Source organism: Pleurodeles waltl, chromosome 2_1 (genome assembly GCF_031143425.1).
Source record: "Pleurodeles waltl isolate 20211129_DDA chromosome 2_1, aPleWal1.hap1.20221129, whole genome shotgun sequence".
Lineage (NCBI taxonomy): Eukaryota > Metazoa > Chordata > Amphibia > Caudata > Salamandridae > Pleurodeles > Pleurodeles waltl.
In genome coordinates, this window is record NC_090438.1 from 906,827,887 (window position 1) to 906,849,890 (window position 22,004).

At 45.8% G+C, this 22,004-nt stretch overlaps 1 protein-coding gene across 2 annotated transcripts in view; it reads right to left on the reverse strand.

The window, feature by feature from the left end:
• Positions 1–22,004, reverse strand: part of MBP (myelin basic protein) — an 831,359-nt gene that overhangs the window by 755,833 nt on the left and 53,522 nt on the right. The window lies entirely within an intron of this gene.

A 22,004-nucleotide genomic window follows, 5' to 3' on the forward strand; every position in this document is an offset into this window, starting at 1 on the left:
TGGAACCCCAATACCCTGGGTACCTCAGTACCATATACTAGGGAATTATAAGGGTGTTCCAGTAAGCCAATGTAAATTGGTAAAATTGGTCACTAGCCTGTTAGTGACAATTTGAAAGAAATGAGAGAGCATAACCACTGAGATTCTGATTAGCAGAGCCTCAGTGAGACAGTTAGTCACTACACAGGTAACACATTCAGGCACACTTATCAGCACTGGGGCCCTGGGTGACAGGGTCCCAGTGACACATACAACTAAAACAACATATATACAGTGAAAAATGGGGGTAACATGCCAGGCAAGATGGTACTTTCCTACAGGTATTACGAAGGTCTTTGGTACAAGTAGACTCCGAAAAAACATGTAAACTCTGATTATGTGGAACAGCGGCTATGTTTCATTGATCGAAAGCTATTTTCTAGTGATGACAGACTGTAATAGAAGGGGGTTGCACCAAGACAGAAAATTAAAAGTGACATACAGATAAAACCTCTGAGACATATCAAAAACATCTGTAGGATAAGAAGATCCGGATGTCCTAAGAATGACATTGTGCGAAATGACACTAGCATGCTATTGAATAGCAGCTATTGTCAATCAAAATAGAACATTTTACTCAACACTAAAAAACAGGGTAAGTTGCCAGTGGCTAAAGGCAAAATGGTTGAGCTGAACGGGGGTCTCTGAACAGCCGGTCCCCCCCCTCTGGCCGGAGGCCTGTGTTACTCCCCTGGAAGTTGCAGATATCTTAGTAAATTTCGGGAATAGCTAGGAATTCCTTGAGCAGTTGGTATTGCTCATTGTGTCGCTCATCATAAAACAACTTCTTATACATTAAACAAATCCAAGATTTATGTCTTGCTCTGTGCTTTCCATGCATTGTGTGACTGGTTAAGCTTTTCTTCTGTGTACTGCGTTAACCTTAAAATGGGAAACAAAAAGCCTTTGCACCCGGTTTCAAATCAAGGGTGTTCTACCACAATTTTACCGACTGAAATTTGCACAACTAAACAATGCTCCAAGGGGTGCAGTAATTATATTTATTTGAGGTATGCAGGCACCATTTTGTAAAGGCAAAAAGTCCTGTGGTATTTAAATCTGTACTAGCCCAAATCTTAAAGAAAGTGGCACGTCAGTTCTGATGCGTCACGTTTGTTACGACTCCCTGCACCGCCCTAACATCACCATGGTAGCCTTATATTTACTATACAGCGCACCATGGCACACATTAGCACAACGGTATCATAATTTATGTCGCTATTGCGGTGCTTTGCTGGATTACGCTAGTCCAGCAAAGCACAGGTAGGCCCATAGGTTATTATGGGAGAGTCACTTTAATGCCTGCCCTGAGCAGGCGTTAAAAATGATGGAAAAAATGGTGCAGTGAAATCGTGTAAATTTCACTGCGCCATTTTTTGGGGCGTCCCTGTGTGGGAACGCATTCTTACACATATTACACCTGGCCACGGCATAATGTGGCACAAGGGGTTACACGCATTGCACCACTTTGTAAATGTGAAGCACGGTAGGGTCCCTTTAGCGCCTCCTTAGTGTAAAAAAATAATTTCTGCTAGAGCAGTGCAAGGAGGAGCAAGGGGCGTGTAAAAATATGCCCTTTAGAGCCTTATTTAGAGTTTGGTGGACAACATACTCAGTCAAAACCTGATGCATATCCAGTCTACTGTATTGTAAGTGCCACAGGCTAAATTGCACTAGTAATATGGCTGGTGGGGCATCTGCCACGGTTGTGACAGAGTATCCAGTCGGACAATCTCTAAATGAGGCCCTTATTTACAATGCTTTCTGGTGGTTGAGACAGAATTTTGGAAACTATCTGGGTTCATTTTACTATCTGCATTTCAGAAGTGGACAGAGGGCCCTCTGAACACAGCCGGGGAAATGTAGCATTTCCACTGCTTCAGCTGAGCCTGTGCCCCCAATTCACACATGAGCAATGACAAGCCTGTACTTATGCTCTCCGACTTTGCCACAACTAGGGCAAGGCCCACAAAATACACTTCTTCCACATATTAGAGGACTGGAGTTAAATAGGAAACCTTCCTCTGATGAATATTTGGGCATATTTAATGTCTCTCATATTTTCAGGGGAACTGTAGAAATATGAGGACATGAGGGAGGTTTAAGCAGATGGTGAATTTTCAGTGTTCATCGCTTTCTCTTAGCATTTTATGTCTTCAAAATATGTTACTTCCAATCAGTGGAAGAAGGAGGAGAGAAACTGATACTCAGTGTTTTATTTGTAAAATTCACAGTGCCAGTGCTCGAAGTTCTGCTCAGATGCCCGCGTAAATGTCGGCCTGAGTACCAAGGCTGGTAATCTTAAAGCTACCTCATGCCTCCTTACTCCACTGCCAGGCACTTTCTGCCCCTTTCCCAAAATCCTAAATGTTCCTGCTTTCACTCTTTGTGTCGATTTGGCCGTCACTCTCTTCCTCTGTCTTTCCAATCTGTGTGTTTTTCACTGTCTTCCCCTCGGGAGATAGTTGATGTGAAAAAAATAAATGCCTAGCCCCAAATATAAGTGCCGGTGGTCCCCACCAGCAACCACCAGCTCAAACTAAGCGCTGTTCATATATCACTTGTTTCGAGATACCGAATGCAGCCATCCAATGTGACTCTTACGGCTGTTGTAAGATTCGGCATATTGTGTCCTAAAACTGTGCTTTCATTTGCAAAGAAAACTTTCTGCCAAAATGTTACACTTTTCTTTAACTGCTTGGGTACCCATATATATTCAAATGAGCAGAGTAAAAGGCTCAGGATTTACTTTAAATTTAGTTTATTGCCTAAATAAGCTAGTAAATACATACAAAAATTAACATTTCCAAGACTTGACAGAAAGAAGAGAAGACCATAGTTAAACTGTAAAATCTTTGAAGCCCTTTACTGAAACTTTGATATGGATCCCACCAATCATTTGAAAATTACCATGAGTGAAATTATTCCCTGAATTGCAGAAGGGATAAATAATAGGCAGCGGTAAAATCAGTTCGGAGGTTTTAATTCAACAGAATTTTATAATGCTAGAAATTCTCATTACAGAAATTCTCATTACATTTAAAATAGCCTACAAATGGCAGAAACTGTTACTAAAATTAAGGACATTTGAGGATTAAAAGTACAGAAACCTTAACCAGCTTCCCCTATTTACAGCACAAAGTGCACTCAAGCATGACAGAAAAGAGCTTTGCGCTCCCGAGAGTCTGCACTAGAAAGTCAAATCAATTTGGGCTGGCAGATTTTGTTTCACACCCGACAATTGCTTTCATTTATTTAGTTTAGCTACTGGAAATTATATGAGTATCAGGACTGTTATACCAGTGGAGTAACAAGGGAGCAGTGGGCCCTAATGCAAACAGAGAAATCGCCCCCCTCTTGCTCCGGCTATGTGTTAAAAAATATTTGGGGTGCATTGGGCCCTTCAAAAGCCTAGAACCTGGTGCCACTGCGCCTGCTGCATCATTGATAGCTGGACCCGTGTTACAATAATTGTATGAAAGACACACACAAACATTCACGCGCACAATTCGATGAGCATGCCCATCTACAAAGAAGCAATTTACAAAGCTCTTTTTCTTAACTCTTCAATGTCAAAACCATGCACACAAGTCTCAATGAATAAGACAAAGGGCCTGATTCTTACTTTGGAGGACGGTGTTAAACCGTCCCAAAAGTGGCGGATATACCACCTACCGTATTACGAGTCCATTATATCCTATGGAACTCGTAATACGGTAGGTGGTATATCCGCCACTTTTGGGACGGTTTAACACCGTCCTCCAAAGTTAGAATCAGGCCCATAGTCACCTACCCAGAAACTGGATCAAAAGAGACCTCCACACGCTAACTCGCCATAGTGCCAAAGGCAATACAAGGAGATCCCATGAATGGTATAAGCTATGCTATACACATGCCATTAAGACAAAATAATCGATTATCCTAATTCAAGCACCTCGAGGCCCGCATCAGATCTTGAGCCACCAATGTGATTTTAAATTGAACGTTGCTTAATGCTTCTTAATCCTCAGAATTAAAAAATGTGGGATGTCTTTGTGGAAGACCCTTAGTACTGGAACATAATAATTCGATCTGAGATCCTGTGTTTCCAGCCGACATTTCCACAACATTTTTCTTAAAATCTTGCTTGTAGCAGACCATTCTCACGTTTTTGTTAACCACCTGTCAAGATGTTCCTAGCTGGCACCTTATGATCAATGCCAAGCACCATTTATCTAATTCAGTCTAAGACAGTGGTTCCCAACCTGTGGTACGGGAAGCCCTGGGGGTCCGCAAAGCCTCCTCAGGGCGTTCGCGACAGCTTAGAAAATTAAATAATATAAACAGATTAGGTCACCAGCTTTCGCTTTCTGTAATGACTCAGTGGGGGGGGTCCCCGGATTCCAATAATGGTTCAGTGGAAGTCCCCTGGTTCCAGTAATGATAAAGTGGGGGTCCACAGAAGTCAAAAGGTTGGGAACCACTGGTCTAAGACATCACATAGCACGCTGGGTGTTTGGGCCTGAGAGAAACGTAAACCCAGGATCCTGTAAGATTTTAGTTGGAGAAAGGGACTGCTGTGCTGTTGTCTACTATTTGCCTTTTTAGCCACAATAACCATCTCGAGGAGTTCTCTGAATAGACTGATTTATCAGTTTGCATTAATGGTCTCTTGATATATTAAAAACACGTACATCGCATTATTTTTCCCAATGTGTGACCCCTAGTGACGTTGCTCTTTCTATTGTGATTATGTTGTTTATTAGTTCAATATCCGTTTGTGTCACTGAGGAGTATTTGTTTTTTGTTCGTTCAATTAGCTAACTGTACCTCCCCTTACATTACAGCCCTTCTGTATGAACATTATTCGAAAAAGCCACGATCGAAAATACTAATAAACCAATCTAAGCACCTCAAAACACCTTTAAAGACACATCACTATTTATTGGAAAGATTCTGCAAGAAGGGCAGTAAAAGCCGACTAAAAATACACATTGGGACTAGCAAATAAAACACGATAATCTTCAGCATAGAAAATGGCTCAGTGGAGAACCGAGTCTTTGACAGATCCAGGGCACAGGCATTATGTGAGGAGATAAATCTGAATGCAACATTCCCATTAACCTCCTTAGACCTTGTAATGTTACCTTTTATTTCACAAATCGCTATGTTTTACCGTTACAAATAGAGCCCGTCGACTGATAAGCACTGACAGTTATGGCTACACTGATGCAATATTGAGGGAGGAAAATAAAACTCCAATCGCACATATTTTTCTGTGCACGTTAGAACTAAAATGAACAAGAAATATGATCGACCAGAATACTGATACCAACTCGGGATCAGGAGACATTCTCTTCCATCTGTTTGCTTTACTCCATAGAAGAGTCGACTAGTTTATGCATGTTGCTCATTGGAGGAAATCTTAGAGCGGGTAAGGATAAAAGTGATTCTGAGATGAGCAGCAGGCCATGCAAAAGTAGACCAACTGATACAGCCTCACACGTTTGAAAGTATTCACAAATGTTTGATAGCACGTTTTCTACCTTAGAAAGGGTTACGTTCTTTCTTGAGAGTGGGTGAGTAATGGAACAGTCTCCCTCCCCACTGGGTGTACGGGGCAGGTTTCTCTATGGGAAACAATGTCTCTTGAACTCTCAAGCTTTCCAATTCCATGTGCGAGTAGCTCATCCAGTCCTTTGTCATCTGCATTCTGTAGTACTGTATATAATAAAACCTGAACTATAAGTGATAGAATGTAAAATAAAATCCTGGCATGTATAATCTACTCACTCATGGACATGGGGACTGTGACATTCCTGTCTTTCCCCATGTTTTTAAACAAATGTGACATTAAACGTTTATGGCATGATTTCTCCAGCGGACTGTTCAGAAGTAGAAGATCCACTGGAATGCACAGACTCGATAGTGAGGTTTCCAGGCACACTACTAGGAACGTGTTGTGCCATCTCCTGTCGGCTCCTATTCGCCCAGGTGGAAATCTATGTAGCCTATAGATCAACATGGGACATACAAATTCTCATTTTTTCTTTTTTTTCTCTGTCGAGAAAATAGTTCTTCAAACCTTAGCACATTTGGGGATGATACGTTACTCCAGCACTTTTTCCGGAGCAACTTTCTGAACATTTCCAACCATTTCCAGGGTGAGAAGAGGTTGGATCCGAGTTTGTGAATGCACACACACAAACATAATGTATGTGTGACTAGGGTCCAGCAGAAACAGGGCAAAAAATGAGCAGCCTATTTTGCTGTGATCATAATTATGAAGGGAACAAATCGTTTTTCTCCACTTTGTTAAATGTTGAAAATGAAACACAATCTGAGGCAAAATATGTTTTTTTCAAATGACCTAAAAAGGTTAAAATCTATTTCCTTCATTGTTGACCAAGCATGGATCAGGGCTCTTTACTGTGTTAAAATCTTTGTTAGATCAGAACAAGCAACGCACAATGCTTTCTTTGTTTTTTGCTCTGGTGGAAATACCTTCCCGTGACAATAACCGGAGACAAATCTGTAACATTCCATAAAATGTAAGCAGAAAAATGGTGCAAAAGAGTCTTCACGTTAGGTTTTTATACTGGTGCTAACTTAAGGCCCCAGGACTGCCAAGCAATCACTGTCACTCATTATTGGTTTTCCATTAGATGCGTGCTAAATTGAGTGACATAAATATTGTGTCCTAAATGTACTGTTTACAGAAGAATCACCTCACTGGAGTTAACAATATGAAATCTACACTTAGTGGGATGATATGATGGTCAATGATACTTAGGACCAGTGCTTAATTTGTCATAGAAAAGGTACACAAGCTGAAAGTGCTTTTAGAAACCCATCCCCAGCGCTGCTGAATGCCTGGTGTACTGAATAGTCCACATCATGTCTCTTTAATCCATCTCCTGCACTCTGGACCACTTCAGCTATCTTTCAAGAACATTTTCGTCCCTTTTCTCTCCATTTGTCACTATTTTCCTTTTTACTGTGCTTGCTTCTTTTTTCTGCTTTTTTTTTAACTTATTCTCTCTTGTTGTGGGTGAAAGACTGATGAAAAAACATGATTCCCGGTGTCCAAAGGTTATTGGTGATGGGCTCCATGACTCACATTAAACACTGTTCAGGATACACCCTCTAAGGAGGGCCTTTTTGCTGTGATTGGCTGGACAATGTTTCAAACTCGTAAATATAAAGTACTTTGAAACTAAAGGGGTCCAGAACAAGGGTGCTATGAGCCATGGAGGCTATTTAGAAGTGGCCAGGGGCCACAGCTGCGACCCCCGGCTTGCCCTTTGTGACCCTTGGCCTCAGAGATGGCAAATTCTGTGCCAGGAAGACAGCGGCAACTTCTCCTTATGGACATCAGCTGGGGCTACACTCTTGTTTTCTGTCAAATTTGTATTACACTAATAGTGAATCATTATATATTATTCACTATTGGTGTAACAAAAATGGAGTCCAGTTAGCTGGAAATGCCCCTCCATGGCAGCAGAGGTAAGTAAAACATGTTCTTAAATGTATGTTGTGTGCGAGCTTGCTGGTGAGACTGGTTACGTGAGAGAGTGTATTTCAGTGTGAATTTGTGTGCATGTACAAGTATGTGTGTGGTAGTGAAAGAGGAGGTCAAAGGGCGGGTGATGTCACTTCTGCTACCCCTGGCATTTCTGTGAATTGCCGCCCATGCTATGTGGCCCAGTACATAAACTGATAAAAACGCCGCTGGCCGGTGAGTAAAACTCGTTCATAATTGCTGTATTTGCGTGTGGTGTTTGCATGAGTGCCCGCGTAGGAGAGGTGTGAGGTCTGCTCTTGGGAGTGTTCACTTAGGTATGCAAAAATTCTAGGTCCCTGGGCGCAGTGGGCCCTTAGCACACCTGAACCCCATTGTTACGGAATTTGCTGAACTAGTGATAGCTACACCCATGCCATGAGGTAGCAAACGTGCAAACTCTGCTGAGAACATGTCTTGGAAGTAAACATCCCTACTGCACCGCGCGCACTCACCAGATTGAGGAGTGCCACGTGCCGTGGGACAGTCAGGCGGCTCAGCGTGAATGCTGCATATAAACAGAATAAGGTTCGAGTTAAGGCTGCAGCAGATGCCAGTGATATACAGCTGCTATGTGGTTAAAAACATGCAGATGAAGGAATGTTGGTAGTAGTGGCAATAAAAACAAACGAAGCTCGTAATTCCACGTGGCAGAGAAGAGAATGTCCACTCACATTAAAGAAAAACAAAGTGACTCCGAAACGCCTAGAGCTACGAGCATCCCATTCTTTGGTGTTGATACTTTTTAACATTTTGTGTTATTTTTGTAAATGCTACTTTGGCTGACACCACTCATATGAATAACTGCGTATTGCTAAACTCCCTCTTCAAGGTCGCAGTATCTTGGCACGGTTCCGAGACAGAACTCGTGCACAGTTCATGCAACACAGAGATTGAACCAAGTTACCTGCATATGAACTCCCCACATTATGCCCTTCCCCAATTAAAACTAAACAGTCTGGCCCCCACCTCAGAAAAAAGAGGGGGCGTTAACACTTGAAATGATAAGAGGGCCTGAGCCCAGTCGCTTTTCACGAGCCTAGTTGCATTGTTTTTCCAAGCCTCACTAGCATTTATAATCGGTGCACGGCATAAACTGCAGCAGCAGAAGTTCTCCAACACAGCAGAAGCAGGTAAAGCACAGACTGCAGAGCACACAGTCTCGTATACAGAGGAGGCACAGCAGGTGCAGCCGTGGAAGGCGCCCAGCACAGACAGTAGCAGGTAAAGCACAGACAGAGGAAGCATGGCAGGTGCAGCAGTGGAAGGCGCCCAGCACAGACAGAAGCAGGTACAGCACAGACAGAGGAGGGTGCCCAGCACAGACAGAAGCAGGTAAAGGTGCCCAGCACAGACAGAAGCAGGTAGAGGTGCCCAGGACAGACAGAAGCAGGTAAAGGTGCCCAGCACAGACAGAAGCAGGTAAAGCACAGACAGAGGAAGTACAGCAGGTAAAGCTGCAGTGGAAGGCACCCAGCACAGACAGAAGCAGGTAAAGGCGCCCAGCACAGACAGAAGCAGGTACAGCACAGACAGAGGAGGGTGCCCAGCACAGACAGAAGCAGGTAAAGCACTGATAGCAGCAGCACACACAGCCTCGCATGCAGGGGAGGTATAGCAGGTGCAGGAGTGGAAGGCGCCCAGCACAGACAGAAGCAGGTAAAGGTGCCCAGCACAGACAGAAGCAGGTAAAGGTGCCCAGCGCAGACAGAAGCAGGTAAAGGTGCCCAGCACAGACAGAAGCAGGTAAAGGTGCCCAGCACAGACAGAAGCAGGTAAAGCACAGACAGAGGAAGCACAGCAGGTGCATCAGTGGAAGGCGCCCAGCACAGACAGAAGCAGGTAAAGGTGCCCGGCACAGACAGAGGCAGGTATAGGTGCCCAGCACAGACAGAAGCAAGTAAAGCACAGACTGGGGAAATACAGCAGGTGCAGCAGTGGAAGGAGCCCAGCACAGACAGAAGCAGGTAAAGCACAGACAGAGGAAGGCACCCAGCACAGACAGAAGCAGGTAAAGCACAGACAGAGGAAGCATGGCAGGTGCAGCAGTGGAAGGCGCCCAGCACAGACAGATGCAGGTACAGCACAGACAGAGGAGGGTGCCCAGCACAGACAGAAGCAGGTAAAGCACTGATAGCAGCAGCACACACTGCCTCGCATGCAGGGGAGGTATAGCAGGTGCAGCAGTGGAAGGTGCCCAGCACAAACAGAAGCAGGTAAAGGTGCCCAGCACAGACAGAAGCAGGTAAAGCACGGATAGCAGCAGCACACACTGCCTTGTATACAGAGGAGGTACAGCAGGTGCAGCCGTGAAGGCACCCAGCACAGACAGAAGCAGGTAAAGCACAGACAGAGGAGGGTGCCCAGCACAGACAGAAGCAGGTAAAGGTGCCCAGCACAGACAGAAGCAGGTAGAGGTGCTCAGCACAGACAGAAGCAGGTAGAGGTGCCCAGCACAGACAGAAGCAGGTAAAGCACAGAGAAAGCACAGCAGGTGCAGCCGTGGAAGGCACCCAGCACAGACAGAAGCAGGTGAAGCACAGAGAGAGGAGGGTGCCCAGCACAGACAGAAGCAGGCAAAGCACAGAGAAAGCACAGCAGGTGCAGCCGTGGAAGGTGCCCAGCACAGACAGAAGCAGGTAAAGGTGCCCAGCACAGACAGAAGCAGGTAAAGCACAGACAGAGGAAGTACAGCAGGTAAAGCTGCAGTGGAAGGCACCCAGCACAGACAGAAGCAGGTAAAGGCGCCCAGCACAGACAGAAGCAGGTACAGCACAGACAGAGGAGGGTGCCCAGCACAGACAGAAGCAGGTAAAGCACTGATAGCAGCAGCACACACTGCCTCGCATGCAGGGGAGGTATAGCAGGTGCAGCAGTGGAAGGCGCCCAGCACAGAGAGAAGCAGGTAAAGGTGCCCAGCACAGACAGAAGCAGGTAAAGGTGCCCAGCGCAGACAGAAGCAGGTAAAGGTGCCCAGCACAGACAGAAGCAGGTAAAGGTGCCCAGCGCAGACAGAAGCAGGTAAAGCACAGACAGACGAAGCACAGCAGGTGCATCAGTGGAAGGCGCCCAGCACAGACAGAAGCAGGTAAAGGTGCCCGGCACAGACAGAGGCAGGTAAAGGTGCCCAGCACAGACAGAAACAAGTAAAGCACAGACTGGGGAAATACAGCAGGTGCAGCAGTGGAAGGTGCCCAACACAGAGAGAAGCAGGTAAAGGTGCCCAGCACAGACAGAAGCAGGTAAAGGTGCCCAGCACAGACAGAAGCAGGTAAAGCACAGACAGAGGAAGCATGGCAGGTGCAGCAGTGGAAGGCGCCCAGCACAGACAGATGCAGGTACAGCACAGACAGAGGAGGGTGCCCAGCACAGACAGAAGCAGGTAAAGCACTGATAGCAGCAGCACACACTGCCTCGCATGCAGGGCAGGTATAGCAGGTGCAGCAGTGGAAGGCGCCCAGCACAAACAGAAGCAGGTAAAGGTGCCCAGCACAGACAGAAGCAGGTAAAGGTGCCCAGCACAGACAGAAGCAGGTAAAGCACGGATAGCAGCAGCACACACTGCCTTGTATACAGAGGAGGTACAGCAGGTGCAGCCGTGGAAGGCGCCCAGCACAGACAGGAGCAGGTAAAGCACAGACAGAGGAGGGTGCCCAGCACAGACAGAAGCAGGTAAAGCACAGACAGAGGAGGGTGCCCAGCACAGACAGAAGCAGGTAAAGGTGCCCAGCACAGACAGAAGCAGGTAGAGGTGCCCAGCACAGACAGAAGCAGGTAAAGCACAGAGAAAGCACAGCAGGTGCAGCCGTGGAAGGCGCCCAGCACAGACAGAAGCAGGTAAAGCACAGAGAGAGGAGGGTGCCCAGCACAGACAGAAGCAGGCAAAGCACAGAGAAAGCACAGCAGGTGCAGCCGTGGAAGGTGCCCAGCACAGACAGAAGCAGGTAAAGGTGCCCAGCACAGACAGAAGCAGGTAAAGGTAAAGCACAGAGAAAGCACAGCAGGTGCAGCCGTGGAAGGCGCCCAGCACAGACAGAAGCAGGTAAAGCACAGACAGAGGAGGGCGCCCAGCACAGACAGAAGCAGGTAGAGCACTGATAGCAGCAGCACACACTGCCTCGCATGCAGGGGAGGTATAGCAGGTGCAGCAGTGGAAGGTGCCCAGCACAGACAGAAGCAGGTAAAGCACAGACAGAGAAAGCACAGCAGGTGGAGCAGTGGAAGGTGCCCAGCACAGACAGAAGCAGGTAAAGCACAGACTGAGGAAGCACAGCAGGTGCAGCCGTGGAAGGCTCCCAGCACAGACTGAATCAGGTAAAGCCCAGAGACATGAGGGTGCCCAGCACAGACAGAAGCAGGTAAAGCACAGAGAAAGCACAGCAGGTGCAGCCTTGGAAGGCGCCCAGCACAGACAGAAGCAGGTAAAGGTGCCCAGCACAGACAGAAGCAGGTCAAGGTACCCAGCGCAGACAGAGGCAGGTAAAGGTGCCCAGCACAGACAGAAGCAAGTAAAGCACAGACTGGGGAAATACAGCAGGTGCAGCAGTGGAAGGCGCCCAGCACAGACAGAAGCAGGTAAAGCACAGACAGAGGAAGCATGGCAGGTGCAGCAGTGGAAGGCGCCCAGCACAGACAGAAGCAGGTAAAGCACAGACAGCAGCAGGTAAAGGTGCCCACCACAGACAGAAGCAGGTAAAGCACAGACTGCAGAGCACACTGCCTCGTATACGGAGGAGGTACAGCTGCTGCAGCAGCACTGCAAGATGTCCAACACAGCAGAAGCAGGTAAAGCACAGACTGCAGAGCACACTGCCTCGTATACGGAGGAGGTACAGCCGCTGCAGCAGCACTGTAAGATGTCCAACACAGCAGAAGCAGGTAAAGCACAGACTGCAGAGCACACAGCCTCGTATACAGAGGAGGCACAGCAGGTGCAGCCGTGGAAGGCGCCCAGCACAGACAGGAGCAGGTAAAGGTTTCCAGCACAGACAGAAGCAGGTAAAGCACAGACAGAGGACGTACAACAGGTAAAGCTGCAGTGGAAGGCGCCCAGCACAGACAGAAGTAGGTAAAGGTGCCCAGCACAGACAGAAGCAGGTAAAGCACAGACAGAGGAAGCATGGCAGGTGCAGCAGTGGAAGGCGCACAGCACAGACAGAAGCAGGTAAAGCACAGACAGCAGCAGGTAAAGGTGCCCACCACAGACAGAAGCAGGTAAAGCACAGACTGCAGAGCACACTGCCTTGTATACGGAGGAGGTACAGCCGCTGCAGCAGCACTGCAAGATGTCCAACACAGCAGAAGCAGGTAAAGCACAGACTGCAGAGCACACTGCCTCGTATACGGAGGAGGTACAGCCGCTGCAGCAGCACTGCAAGATGTCCAACACAGCAGAAGCAGGTAAAACACTGGTGGCAGCAGCACACACTGCCTCGTATACGGAGGAGGTACAGCCGCTGCAGCAGCACTGCAAGATGTCCAACACGGCAGAAGCAGGTAAAGCACAGACTGCAGAGCACACTGCCTCGTATACGGGGGAGGTACAGCCGCTGCAGCAGCACAGCAAGATGTCCAACACAGCAGAAGCAGGTAAAGCACAGACAGAGGAGGGTGCCTAGCACAGACAGAAGCAGGTAAAGCACAGACAGAGGAAGGCACCCAGCACAGACAGAGGAAGGCACCCAGCACAGACAGAGGAAGGCACCCAGCACAGACAGAAGCAGGTAAAGGTGTCCAGCGCAGACAGAAGCAGGTAAAGGTGCCCAGCACAGACAGAAGCAGGTAAAGCACAGACAGAGGAAGCACAGCAGGTGCATCAGTTGAAGGCTCCCAGCACAGACAGAAGCAGGTAAAGGTGCCCGGCACAGACAGAAGCAGGTAAAGGTGCTTAGCACAGACAGAAGCAGGTAAAGCACAGACAGAGGAGGGTGCCCAGCACAGACAGAAGCAGGTAAAGCACTGATAGCAGCAGCACACACTGCCTCGCATGCAGGGAAGGTATAGCAGGTGCAGCAGTGGAAGGCGCCCAGCACAGACAGAAGCAGGTAAAGCACAGACAGAGGAGGGTGCCCAGCACCAACAGAAGCAGGTAAAGCACTGATAGCAGCAGCACACACTGCCTCGCATGCAGGGGATGTATAGCAGGTGCAGCAGTGGAAGGTGCCCAGCACAGACAGAAGCAGGTAAAGCACAGACAGAGGAAGTACAGCAGGTGCAGCCGTGGAAGGCGCCCAGCGCAGACAGAAGCAGGTAAAGGTGCCCAGCACAGACAGCAACACACACTGCCTCGCATACAAAGGAGGCACAGCAAGCGCTGCAGCACTGCAAGCTTAGCTTCCCTCAAGTGCACTGAACAGTAACAGCACGTGCAGAAGCGAAGCCGGCTTCCCTTGTCCTTGAGCGTGTCAGAGTTCTCCTATCAGATGACCTATAAGCGAGTAAATAATGTGACAAGGGCACAGGAAGAGCAAAAGTAATCTCCGGATGTAGTGGAACAATGTATAAAAATCAACTGAAAGGGCAGTTTCTGTTCAGGCTAAAATGTTTCTGATACCTCATTTACCGCTGCAGCTGCGCGTTTTTCAAAGTAAAAATATTTAGTTACAAAGAGATAAATGCCATGAACCTTGAAATAGAGAGCTTTTAGAAGCCATTGTATACATGAATTACTTGATAAAGCATGTGGGCAGCACTTGGCTAGCTGTCTGTCAGGAGGGCCTAACAATGTTTTCGTTCTAGATTTCTGCCAACTGTGATGGAAAGCTATTCTTGGCCAGCACGTGGTCAGAAAAGTGGCTTTACCTCTGGAAGCTTCCTTCAGCTATTGGCTGCAGCAAGCTATACCTCCCCATCACCCTCTGACCACCCCCTCGGGTGAGATATTCATCCTGTTTGCTATGGGCCATTCATTTGTAGAAAGGTACCTGCTATCCCATCCCGCCACAAAAGTACAAGGTGCACCAGTGGAGGCACTGCCCTGCCATAGGTCGGCAGGGGCATAAAGCTGGAACACCAGCACCTCCCTAGGAGACCCCAATCTTGGCTTCTTTGAACGTATTTTCTGCAGCTGGTTGCTTTCCAAAACCAACTGGATGAAAGCAAAAAAATAGTGACTGCTGTCAATACATCAATGGCACATGCGTAAAGCAATATCTGTGGACGATTCTCTGCTTTCAGAAGTGATATTCTATGCTTTTGCAATGAGTGTGACAAAATGGTTTCATTTAGGGGCTTCATCTTCAACAGTGCATGCCCTGCATGTCCTCTCGCTTGCAAGAGATACTGTTAGGTCTTGCCTGTGACAGCGCATATGCTGCTTGTGCTCTGGTTTGCAAGAGATATTGCATACAACAAGGGACTTGCAGCCCACTCATTGATTAACATTTGTTAGTTTTATTGTCACTGTTATTTGCTGTGTTCTAATTAGCCCACACTTGCTGGCTTAAATTCCTCTTCATTTGGCTGGAGCATGGACCAAGTACTAATTGCTGTCCTTCTGCTGTTTGCCCCGTGATTGGGGGTACTACTTTTATTTTTGATTCCCTGCCATCCTTATTGAACCTCTTGCCATTTGTGGCTATGTTTTGCTGTGATGACACATGCACTTTAAAGAAGTCCCTTTCTCCTTTGAAATGGTAATGTTTATTGTGACAACAGTTGTTATCTGCTTTTACTTTGCATCAGATGTAATGTGCTTTCAAATGTACTGTCATTAAGACATGGACATGGATAAAATTGCTTCCTATATGTGATGGGATTTTATAGCCAAATGTCATACGTTTATTCATTTTCACGCATGTCGAGATTAACTGATTTGCTATGAATCACAGGGGTGTTGTGCCAAGACCTAAAAAGCATTGGTAAACCCAGTAGGTCTCGCCTTTGAAACTATTGGCTCTGTCATTGCTTTTTTGTTCAAGCTATAAAGCATGGGCATTTTTGAGTTTGGCAACGATTTGTAGCCATGGTGTGTAGCAGTTTGGCTGCTGTGCAGCAAGGCAAAATGATGCATCCAGTGCTACAGCACTTTTAAATAAAGTGCTTTAGCTCTGGCTACGTCACAGCGCTTTTTAAAATAATTTTAGCTACACTGCAATGCATCCATGCTGCACATATAGGCAAGACCTATTGACTTTGCCAATGCTTGTTGTTACTGTAATGCCTCCCTTACCATTAGACAATTAAGGACATTTTAACATAATTTTGCACACTTGCTTTTCCACACTGATGAAGCACTTGAGTGGCTTATACTGGATATCACGGAAAAAGTATATTTTAAAGACAAAGTAAAAAGGGAAAGAGTACCATTAGACCACAAGCAATTAACCAAATTTTAGGAAGAGGAGCTTGATAAAAATTAAAATGAATTGGAGGAACCGGACTCAAAGTTGCAAATAGGGTATGATGCATTTTACATTTTTCTTAGTTCCTTTACTGGTTGTTAATAAACATTATATAAAGTAACTGTGCAGGTTTGATTTCGCTCTTAGGTATCCCACTATTAATTGTCACTGGTGTACACCACTTCCACTATTTTCTGGCGAACAGTACATCTTTAACCTTCCCCGTCTTTCTGTTGTGCATTGATCAGGGGTCTGTGGGTGCTTTCTTTTGTTTCACTGTCAGGTGAGGTTTACCCTTTATGATGACTTGTTGTGAGTTTGGAGTGAGCTGTGTCCATTGGTAATTAGTGAGGTGTTGGGCAAAGGTTTTGTCCACTGGGTGATATCTGGACACCACCTTTGGTCGATTGGTTTGTATTTAAGTCTTGCTTACTGTTGGGGCTCATGTGTGGTCAAGTGGGGTGGGTATAATTTTTTTGCTTCCACTTTAGTGATGAAGCGTTGCATGTGGTGCCCTCTGGGCCCCTTCTCCCGTTCTGTTAGATACAGGTCATAGTGTCTGGCCCAACTCTAGAGCTCTAGCGCATTTATTCAAGTTTTGTAGCCAACATCTATGTCTGGTGGTTGGCTAATCTTCCATGTTATGGCTGCTCTCCTCCTAAAGAGTAGAAATGCCAAGTGTACAAATCTGTATATCTTTTTTTACTTATGGCATCAGCTTGAGTAAGCACAGCTCAGTAGTGCCCATTACAGTCTGCCCAACCAGGTCCGACACCTCAGCTATCACTGTCTTCCATGTCGAGCATATCCTAAGGCAGGACCAGACCATGTGGTATAAAACAATCTCTGGTTGTCGGCATCTTGGGCAATCGAATGTATGCATTTCTGTGTGTGATAAGTCTGGTGCAGGTAATTAAATGGCTTGTACTGGAATCTCAAGTTCCGCAAGACCCATTAGACAGGTCCCTTGATTTTACAGCACTGTTCATCAAGAATTTCGTGGCCTAGGACTGTTTCCCATGCAGTTTTGGGGATTGGGTGAGCTCTATATTTTTGTTCTTATTATAAGTTATATGGTGCCATAATGGCTCTCTGGGTTGAGTGGTGTCATTAACCCTTGAAAGATGGGGGGGCGACGTCAGTGGTGGTATGATGTACTTTATAAGGATGGGAATATTAAAGAGCATTGAATTGGGCAAAAACAATGTATCTTGCAAATTCATCAAATATGAAACCATTCAAACAGGGAAAATGTATTTCATCCGAGAGCTAACACAGAAGCTTTAGGAATGCCATATGCCCAACAGAACAACATTGTCAAGATCTCCTTTCATTCTTTCACTTTGAAACAAAAACAATTATCAGTAGACCAAGTAGAGGCAGTCTACTCCTAATCCCTCATCAGACCAGTTCTTCTCTGCTTCCAAGTCAGAAGAACAGAGGACATTAAGAAGCAGGCAGATGAAGCACAAGCCTCAAACCAACCAGTGCAGCCATACAATACTTCATAGGTGTAGGTGTTTGTCCAAACCTCATGAATGTAACGCTAACCCAGGGGATAGTGAATGATCATTCGAATAAGCCCCTAACTACCAAAGCCCTGAGGAAACCAAGAAATGACACAGAAGTACTATCCAATAACATATCTTTTTCAAACCTCCTCTACCCACGCCAAATTTTAGAAATTTAAGTATCAAGGCAATAACAGGAACATTCCAAAATATCTAGCTATTCCAAGATCGCCAATTAAGAATAAGACCCATGTGTGAGTTATAAAATGTGGTAGGTTGACAACAAGACGTTCTTATCACAGACATGGATATCATTAAATAGCAATGATTGGGCTAGACGTGTCAGCAGCTTATGATAAGGTGCACTTAGACATCCCTCTGAAAAAGACCAAAGGACTGGGCTGGAATTTAGAGGTGCAAACTTATTCTGGACCAATTTTTCCTAAAGAAAGATAGTCAACTAACTTGAATATGATCCACGTCCTGGAAAGTGTCATGCAGTGTGTCCCTAGCTTCATTGTGATCTTCATGATGCTCTCATTTGTGTCTTCTTTGGCTCAGTTAAGGGTACACCCAAAATTTCCAGATCTATGCTTCGACAGACCAGAGCCTTTCTCTGGAAAAATAAACAGTGAGCCAAACCACTATCACAGAAATACTAGACCATGTCTTTACTTGGATGAGGGAGCAACTGTAATGGGTAAAAATGAGGAGGACATAGTCCCCTTCGCTTGGAGTCCAACATTGTAAACATTCCTAGTACCGGCTAAAAAGGTATAAATCTATGAAGATTGCCAATGAGTACTTATCTATCACAAAGCCAGTTCTGCTGGAAAAGGCACCTATGTCCAAATGTCACTTTTCTTCAAGGACTTTCCCATTCCTCCAATGAGAACATGTAGAGTGCAAACCAGCTTAATGGTAATAGATTGGTTGGGCTACTATAATGTGGTATGGGCCTGCCTACCCAAAAACTTCATTGACATTTCACAATGAATACAAAATGATACACCAAGACGTTCCTCAATTGGAATAAATTAAACCACATTAAACCATCCTTAAAACACTCAAGTGGCACCTGTTGGAAGCCAGGATTCGGTTTAAAGTTATGTGCATTGTTCAGGAACATAGGCTCAAGATGCAGGTGGAAGCAGGTCACATCTAATTTCAGACAATTCAAAGACTATGGGGAACATTATGACCCTCGCAGTCTTCAGACCGCCAGGGTATAGGTGGCGGTTTCACCACCAACAGGCTGGCGATGAAGACCGCCACATTGTGAGTGGGGCGGCTTGGCCTCTGCCAACCAATCCACATCTACACTCATACCGCCAGGGTGGGCGGAGCTGCCGGGCAGAAGATGAGTATCTCCGTCCCAGCGGTCCACAGAAGACCGCCGGCGGTATTTGGAGCCACCTTTCTGCCACAGTTTCCTCGGCAGTACCACCGCCACAAAAACACTGGCAGAAAGGATACCGGTGACAGGGAATTTTTTCCCTGTCACGGGTAGATGACTCCCCCCCTAGCAATCCCAACACCCTCCCACCCCCCTTCAGACACAGAGTCCCATTCCACATACAGCACACCCCACACCCCTCCCCATCCAGACACAGCGCTACCTCCCCACATACATGCACACAGACATCCACGCGCACCACGCATACACTCAGTCATCTACACTCGCATAAACACATTCACTCACACGCATCCATACTCGCATTCACCTCAGCACTCATACACACATTCAACCATGCATACTCTTACCCATACAAACATGCATACACACACCCATCCAAACACGCACACTCACACGCAGACAAACATGCATTCACCACAACACTCATACTCGCATACGCACACGCATACACACTTACATGCATTCACACACTCACTTCTACATTCAGAAACGCATACAACCACGCATACACACATTCATGCACACACGCAGACACCACACACTCACACACACAACACCTCCAATCCTCCCACCCCCTCCCCTGTCAGATGATCAACTTACCTGGTCTGGGAGGAGGTTGTCCGGCAGGGGACGAGAAGGGGCATTTCCACCGCCGGCAGCACCTTGCCATGAGGACACCACCAGGACGTATTATTGTTCGGAACCACCCAAGCACCTCTGCCCGCAAGCATGACTACTGCTAGATTTCAACCCAAAGTGTGGCGGAAATCCAGCAATACCCATGATATGGCCGTCTTCTGGCACCCATGGCTTTGGTGGTCTTCATGGAGGACCGCCAAAATCATAATGACCCCCTATATGTCAAGGTAAGTTCAACATGCTACAATATGATGCTGATCCCAGGGAAGTCAAGGTCCAAAGCTTTGTAGCACTTTCCCACACAAAATAAGGGCACAGCAAAACTATCCATGCTTTGGGAATCTGCTGAAAACAGAAATGCTCAAATGATTACAGGAAGGAACGTTGAGACTTGCAGGCACTGTAGCAACAGGCCATATTCCTGCTAAGTCAACACTGCTCTCCAAGTGCACAGGTTCCCCGACACAAGCTGATACTAACAAACTCTCTCCCTAACTTCACCACAGTAAATATCAACCACTTCCTGCAACGTGGTAGTTGTGACTCGATTAACTACTACTTAGATCATTAACCTCACAAGCAGCATTTAGCCATACATTACACCTTTTCAGCAATCAAGCATATGCATGGTGCTCCAACATGGGGAAACTAAGGCATGCATTCTGGCTGGGTGAAGATCCTCACACTGAGTGCGGGACTGTCACATCCTGGTCCTTTTGTGCTTTTCTTGCTGATTCCTTGTTATTTTCCTTAGTGGATTCGTCATCTTTATGTCCCCTGGAGGTACACCACATTGTACTTGTACCGTTAGAAGACTATAGAAAGTTTATGATTGAACACATCACTATTCATTCCTCTAATTCAACAACTTATCACAAACGCAGGTAAGATGGCTAGGATCTAACTCTAGACGCATGTAATTTATTTTAATATTTTCTGTCTGTGTGCTGATTTGAGCCTTGGTGAAGATTAAATAATCTAGACGTTTCAGCCAATTGCAGTAGGGGATTATCATCATGATATAAGCAGACATATGCAGGATTGAGTCAATCCTTACGGAAAGTGAGCAGAAGAGTGTTCAACATTGACTACTAATTTAGGGGAGGAAAGTTAAGTGTGTTTGAATAGATATGTGAATAATATACAAAGATGAAACTGTTCTGGTGTTTTACGGTTGAGGTATGAGGCCTGTTATGCACACACCAGAAAATGTGCCCACTTAGAAAAGCTGTCTTCAAAAACTCACATGAACCCCACATGTAAACATTACTAGTAATGTCATAATTTCTTTGCCCTTATGAGATTTATGCGCAGGTTTTGTCCTTCTCAAGACTGTAGACCTTACTAGGAGCACAAAAAAAGGCTCCGGGCATAGCGCACCGCGTTCTACTCATGGAAACAACTTCTGTAATAGAGTGGGGGGTGGATTCTCATGTCAATTACATACACTGAAGAAATACACAATTTAAAATGTGCTGGTATTCACAATCACTTTTCATGATGTTTCATATCAATAGGTAAAAGTATGCACATGAAAAGGTGAAAGGCTGTTCCCAGCATGGGAAAGGGAACCCCTCAAAACCACATACCCCTTAAAATGTCATTGGGGGTGTAGCAGAATTAATTTTACAGAGAAACACACTTTCTCATGGAGAATTTATTTCAGAAAGGGTTTGCGCTACTGCACAAATTAATCAACTTGGATTGACAGTTTTGTGGGTAATCTGCGAAAGTAAATTTAGTGAAGTGGGATTAAACACACTAGAAAGCTGTTTTTAATACATCTTCCTATAATTTCACTGCATAACCCTCTGAATTTGTGTAAAATTCCATAAAGTCGATGATCTACATAAATTGTTGATGTTTTTCTATGTGCTTTTTTCTGCTTGTTTTTTTTTTATATGTCTGGGCTGACTTCACAGCAGTTTTGTTTTGCCTTTTGTTATCAGTTCTTTAAAATGCACATATGGTGGGCTTCTCCAGTGTTAGTCTGTCACTTCATGTTATTGGCTGCCTATTTGTATCATTCTGCCTCCTATGGAGTGCTTGCATTGCAAAGTATGAGAGATTATTTTACAACACTTGTTTTTTGTTTTACTTTTTCACTATATAAGGCTTTTTACTTTTTTAAACAGGGCTCAAAATGCAAGGCAGCAGTATTGTTTTTTCCAGTTCTTGTTTTAATCAGGTGGCTAACTAAACCCACCGCAGGCACATTAAGTGGGGCAGGTGACCTGGTAGTTGTTCGCTATTAGACATATGTTGGAGCTTATAAATGTCTCTGGCAGCAGATGCTCTTCTTGAAACATCGATCAATTAAAGGGTTCTGGAGCTTTTCAAAATGAAGCTGAAATGTTCTCAAAAAGTCAACATTTAGCCTTTAGATCCCACAGGGACAGGATATCTAGGATAATGTGCCTGCTCGGCCTCAGGCTTGGATGTGCTCACTGCATTAGTGTCTTTCTCAATCATAAACGAAAACGAGTTCCACAGTATGCCGGTTATCTGGCAGAATT